Consider the following 7,156-nt stretch of genomic DNA (forward strand, 5'->3'; position numbering starts at 1 on the left):
ATCTTGGTAGATGGTAGACCCTTGCATGCTGGACTTCCGCAGAATAAAACCCTCTTTGCTTTCGTGTAACTATTCGAGTCTGGGTTATCAGTGAATAACAGACTCTTACATTAGAGGGCCCATCTAAATAACCAAAATAAAAGTTAACAGAGGATGTGCTTTTATGCACAGCGCATAAGACAGTTATTTGGTGATGGTGTGTATCTTTGGAGCTTGTCATGCAAGTGAGATAGCACCATTGTCTACTGTAAGATGTACACTGTGGAGGAGCCATTTACCTGGTTCAAGAGTTCAAGGTGCCTTCATCAACCAGTTTAACTTTAGAATTCAGCCATTGAATTTCCTTGACTGAGGGTCTAACTTGCTCCAATTGTCCGGGAAACAAGTCAGTGGCATCAGTGAAGGAATCTTGGAGGATTTTTGTCCCCAGCTTGATGAGTTGGTGGTCCTAAAAAGAAATTCCAAGGTAAGATCCCAAAATGATACCATATTCAGAAGCAATCCAGAGATGAGCCCCTCCCCCAATGATAAAGTCTAGAAATTATGCAGTCTAGGGGTCTTGTTTGAGTTGGTTTTCTCTTCCAGTTAAAATATTTAAGGACAGAAAAAAGACCTGAAGAACAACAGGTAGCAGCAGAGAAAACTCACCTACTAAGACAGAATTAGCAGTTAAGAAAGGCGTTTTATTAGTATGAGGAAACACACGCATGCAGCAGACACAGAGAAAGAGACCCTCTGTGAAACAGAGGGCAAACTCAGGAAGCCAAAAATATTCCCTATTTTTATACACTTCTAATTAAGAGAGTGTACATCACTTACTCCCTTCCCTTTTCTCTCCAACCACTTCCATGCCTCTCCTTCAAATTGATAAGCTCTTTTCATTAATTTTATTGTTACATACATACATATAAACATGTGTCTGTACAAATATATAAATACATCATTCTGCATCCATTTTGTTTATATATATGTATATATGTATATATATGTGTGTATCTATCTATCTATCTATCTATCTATCTATCTATCTATCTATCTATCTATCTATCTATCTGGCTTCAAGGGATGGTCACTTTGAACTGGATAACCAGTTCAGGAGCCCATCCCTGGGAGAGGCTAATTCTTCCTTTAGCCATTGTTAGTTGCCTGCAGTTCTTCATCCAGGGGTGGAACCCCATGAACTTGCATTCTGTGTTAACATGATCACTATTGATGTTGCTATTGTTTCAGACTTGTTTATGCAGATATTTCTAGGATGGGTTTTCACTGCAAACTTCCTGGTATTCTTGTTATAATCATCTTTCCAGCTCTTCTTCCACAGTCTTCCCTGAGCCATGGATGCAGGAGCTGTGGAAACATGTATCCATTGGGGTTAGGCTCCCCAGGATCATTGATCTCTGCATTGTTTCCAGTTGTGGTTTTCTCTGATGATCTCCATTTACTGTCGAGGTGCTTCTTAGATGATGAGTGATAGCTGCACTTCTTTAAGGGTATAAGGATAAGATTTAGAATGTGGGAAGAAATCATGCTCGTCTAGCAAAGTGGTGGTAGTGGATTCTTTTCTTAGGTTCACGACCTCACTAGCCCCAGGAAGTTGGGTAAGTTTCTAGTACCGGGCATGAATCCCTTACTGTTGAATGGGCCTTAAGTCCAATTAGACAGCTGTTGGTTACCACTTATATGTGAGTGCCGCTTACTGCTCCTTTACATATATCCTGCCATGCTGGTCATTGTTGTGGTTCATAGGCATTGCAGCTGGGTAGGACTGTTTGATTGTTTCCCTCCCTTGGCAGCTTGAACAGTATTTTCTGGTATCATGGAAACTGCAGTATCTGGTATACTGCAGGAAGGAGGCTTTCAGGTTAGATCTACCTCAAACCATCCAAGTCTTGTGTTCTGAGTGCAAGATGTCTTCAGCAATGAGGCTTACCTTCAACCTCTGTGAGTCAAGGAAGGGTAACGGTAGTCTATATTGTTTGGGGAGTCACTTGGACTACTGTGACCCACCATTTGAAAGGAAGTTTCTCATGTCTGATACTGGGTTTTTGTTAGTCTATGTTTTTTTTTTCTTTTTTTCGGAGCTGGGGACCGAACCCAGGGCCTTGCGCTTGCTAGGCAAGCGCTCTACCACTGAGCTAAATCCCCAACCCTAGTCTATGTTTTTAAATATAAAAATGTATTACTGCATTTCCATAGTCAAAATTTATGATCATAGTCTTTCCTTCTTGCCTGTGTACAGGGCTAAAAGAGACACGTTGGCTACTTTAACAGTCTTAAAGCAGACTCCAGGGATATGACCTACAACGTGACCTTTAGAGCAAATTGAGCAACCAGAACTTCATCATTTTCCTCAGCGAAGTTCAGGCAGCCACCACTGAGTACAAAAGCTGTGATTTATGGTGTTCTTGATGAGCTGCACCCCGACAAACTTCCTGATAGCAGAATTTGCCTGTCTGGCTGCATCCCCTACTTTTTCCAACACTTTTTCTCTTTGCATAAGAAGGATTGGTTCTCAGAGCTGTGCCCAAATGGGTTTTTTAGTATTGTTTATCATCCCACTGCTGGTCCTGTTCATTATTGTGAAGCATCTGGCAGTTCGAAGACTACACATGGCTCGTGTGTGTGTGTGTGTGTGTGTGTGTGTGTGTGTGTGTGTGTGTGAGAGAGAGAGAGAGAGAGAGAGAGAGAGAGAGAGAGAGAGAGGAGGTGAGGTGAGGCGTGGGGAGAGGGAGAGGAGACGAGAGAGTTTGTTTATGGTTTTGTCAGCTCCTGTGTGTATGTGCATGTTTGTTTGTGTGCTGTCTATAATTATAATTAATTTTAGGTAAATATAATATAAAGCGATTCCTGAGGCTTTGTTCTTATTTGTCTTTTGTCTTTTCTTTCTCTTCTGTATTGGCCCTCCCCAATCTTCATTTCCAACTTCAAATCACTAGTATCTTGCTATTGCTCCCTTATGACACTCCTGACCCCTGCTCCATACATGGTCCCTTGGCAATTTCCTGATTTCTATTGTTATGTTGCGTATTCACATCTGAGGCTTTGGAGCTAAGGACAAACTGCAGATGAGAGAAAACCCATGCATATATAATTTTAAACCAAGTGTGTGTCTATGAGAGAAACCATATTTCATTTAATATAATCATTTCCAGTTGCATCCCTTTTCCTGATTTCATTTTTCTTTATGAATGTCCAATATTCAGTTGTGTATATGTTTGTCATTTTCATTTTAAAAATTATTGATTTCATCTGTATGGGTGCTATGTCTGCATGTCTGTTTGTGTACCAAGTGTATGCTGTGCCCGTGAAGGTCAGAAGAGTTTGCGGGATCCTCTGGCACTGGAGTTATAGCAGGCAGAAAAACAGCAATAAGTACTCTTGAACTATGAGCCTTTTCTCCAGCCCTGTACCTTATTTTTTTTATTCATTCATCTGTTGATAGACATCTAGGCTGGCTCCATTACCTGGCTGTTGTGAATGGTGCAGCTATCACCATGGATGTACAAATATCTCTGTGCTATGCTGACTTAGAGTCCTTTGAGTATATTTCCATATAGTCTTTCTATTGTCAGTTTATTGACAAACCACAATGGCGGTTTCTACAGCTGCTGTACAGTTTACATAGCAATAGTGGTAAATAAGGGTCCCTCTTTGCTCACATCCTTTTCAGTACTTGTTATTGTTTGTTTATTGATGATATCCATTCTGACTGAAGTGACATGGAATTGCAAGGCAGTTTTAATTGGCATTTCCCTGATGGCTAAGGATGTCCCACATATTGTCAAGCATTTTTGCCATTCATATTTAATTTTTCCCACATTATATATTTTGATCATATTTTTTCCTTTCTCCCAACTCTTCCCAGATTCTCACCATCTTCCTACCCACCCAACTCTCTCAAAACAAGAAATACAACAAGAAAAAAAGAATTCAAAACAAACTAAAGAAAATAAAGAAATGAAAAATTAAGGCAAAAATACTAAGATAAACACAAAACATAAAAAATGGAGCCTGTAAAAAAATAAAAAAATAAAAAAATAAAAATTAAAAAAAATTAAAAAAATGGAGCCTGTTTTGTGTTGTCCAACTGTTCCTGGGCATGGGGCTTACCTGGAGTATGGTTGATATACTCAGTGATACTTTACTGGAGAATGCTGATTTTCTCATTCCCAGAGGTATTAATTGTAAATAACTTCTTGGTTAGGGGTGGGACTTTGAGTCCATTTCTTCTCAGTGCTTGGATTTTGTTTGGTTTGAACCTTATAGGTCTTGTGTGTCCTGTCATAGTCTCTGTGAGTTCATATGTTCGTGCATCAGTCTTGTTGTGTCTGTAAGATACTGCTTCTTTGGAATCATTCACTACCCCTGACTCTTACAATCTTTCTGCTTCATTTTCTTGCATAGATTTCACACTTGAGGCTAAGTGTTTCCAAGGTTCCCATTCTCTGTACTTTGCCTAGTTGTGGGTCTCTGGGATAATTACCATCCAATACAAGAAAAGCTTCTTTGATGAAGGTTGAATAATGTACTGATCTATTTGTATAGCAATATCATCAGGAGTCATTTTATTGCTATGTTCCTTTAGCAGAATAATAATAGGCTTCTTCACTAGGTCCATGATCTATCTAGTCTCAGGTTCTTGGTCACTTTAGCAGTGTTTCCTGGAGTGGCTCCTAAATTCCAAAAAAAGAGTGAATACTTACTTGTGTACTGTTTATGTCACATTATCACACTAGTATATCTTTCAGGCAGGTTTCTCTTGTAGGCCATCAGATTTGTAGCTGGTATATATTGATGATTATTCTTTTCCTCTGGTAGCATGAAAAGTACCCTTGAGCACTGTGAATGCAAGTCAGTAGGGGTGAAGAGCTTAGCTGGGCACAAGCTCAATTTCCTCAGGCTCAATGACAAGACTTCATGTCTTCAGCGATGGAGCTTTACCACAAGGTTACTCAGAGTTGTCAATAAAAGCTACTGGTTTTAATATGTTGATGTTTGATCCTACTACTGAAAGTAAGTATAAGATGTGTTTCCTAGCAGAGAATTAAGACCTTTAATGCTTGAAATCATGTCGTCTGCAAATAGGGATTATTTTACTTCTTTTTCTGTATCTCTTTCCCTTTCTTTTTCTTATCTTACTGCACTAGCTAAGACTTCCAACATTGTAGTGAATAAAAGTGGAGGGAGTAGGCATGCTAATCTCATTACCAGTTTCAGAGGAAATGCTCACAGTCCCCACCACCCCAATTTTGTACAGTGTTGGCTATAGGTTTGTTGTATATAGGATTTATTATAATGAAGGATATTACTTGAATTCGAAGTTTTTAAAAAGTTTCTTTTTTTAATCAAGAAGTGTTGTTGAAATTTGTTAAAGGTCTTTTGTGTATTGAAATGACCATATGATTTCTGTCCTTTAGTTTATGTATGTGCAGACTTACCCGTATTGATTTGTTCATTTTGAGCCAATCTTTCATCTATAGAATAAAGCTAACTTAGACATGGTATGTGGTTTTCTTTTTTTTTTTTTGTCTCCATCTTTATTAAATTGGGTATTTCTTATTTACATTTCAATTGTATTCCCATTCCCGATTTCCAGGACAACATCCCCCTAACCCCTCCCCCCCCTCTCTATGGGTGTTCCCCTCCCCATCCTCCCCCCATTACCGCCCTCCCCCCAACAATCACATTCACTGGGGGTTCAGTCTTAGCAGGACCAAGGGCTTCCCCTTCCACTGGTGCTCTTACTACGCTATTCATTGCTACCTATGAGGTTAGAGTCCAGGGTCAGTCCATGTATAGTCTTTAGGTAGTGGCTTAGTCCCTGGAAGCTCTGGTTGCTTGGCATTGTTGTTCGTATGAGGTCTCAAGTCCTTCAAGCTTTTTTCAGTCCTTTCTCTGATTCCTTCAACAGGGGTCCCATTCTCAGTTCAGTGGTTTGCTGCTGGCATTCAACTATGTATTTGCCATATTCTGGCTGTGTCTCTCAGGAGAGATCTACATCCGGTTCCTGTCAGCCTGCACTTCTTTGCTTCATCCATCTTATCTAGTTTAGGGGCTGTATATGTATGGGCCACATGTGGGGCAGGCTGTGAATAGGTGTTCCTTCAGCCTCTGTTCTAAACTTTGCCTCCCTATCCCCTCCCAAGGGTATTCTTGTTCCCCTTTTAAAGAAGGAGTGAAGCATCTGCATTTTGGTCATCCTTCTTGAGATTCATGTATTCTGAGCATTTAGGGTAATTCGAGCATTTGGGCTAATAGCCACTTATCAATGAGTACATACCGTGTGTGTTTTTCTGTGATTGTGTTACCTCACTCAGGATGATATTTTCCAGTTCCAACCATTTGCCTATGAATTTCATAAAGTCATTGTTTTTGATAGCAGAGTAGTATTCCATTGTGTAGATGTACTACATTTCTGTATCCATTCCTCTGTTGAAGGGCATCTGGGTTCTTTCCAGCCTCTGGCTATTATAAATAAGGCTGCTATGAACATAGTGGAGCATGTGTCTTTGTTATATGTTGGGGCATCTTTTGGGTATATGCCCAAGAGAGGTATAGCTGGGTCCTCAGGTAGTGCAATGTCCAATTTTCTGAGGAACCTCCAGACTGATTTCCAGAATGGTTGTACCAGTCTGCAATCCCACCAACAATGGAAGAGTGTTCCTCTTTCTCCACACCCCCGGCAGTATCTGCTGTTGCCGGAGTTTTTGATCTTAACCATTCTGACTGGTGTGAGGTGAAATCTCAGGGTTGTTTTGATTTGCATTTCCCTTATGACTAAAGATGTTGAACATTTCTTTAGGTGCTTCTCAGCCATTCGACATTCCTCAGCTGTGAATTCTTTGTTTAGCTCTGAACCCCATTTTTAATAGGGTTATTTCCAGCCTCTGGCTATTATAAATAAGGCTGCTATGAACATAATGGAGCATGTGTCTTTGTTATATGTTGGGGCATCTTTTGGGTATATGCCCAAGAGAGGTATAGCTGGGTCCTCAGGTAGTGCAATGTCCAATTTTCTGAGGAACCTCCAGACTGATTTCCAGAATGGAGGTTCACACCTTTGTACAGGGTGATAAGCATTGTCTAACTTCATGAGTCCTTTGTATATTGTGGATATGAGCCCTCTATCAGTTGTAGAATTGGCAAAGATCTTTTC

This window comes from Rattus norvegicus, chromosome X, assembly GCF_036323735.1.
Source record: "Rattus norvegicus strain BN/NHsdMcwi chromosome X, GRCr8, whole genome shotgun sequence".
In the NCBI taxonomy this organism is placed as follows: Eukaryota; Metazoa; Chordata; class Mammalia; order Rodentia; family Muridae; genus Rattus; species Rattus norvegicus.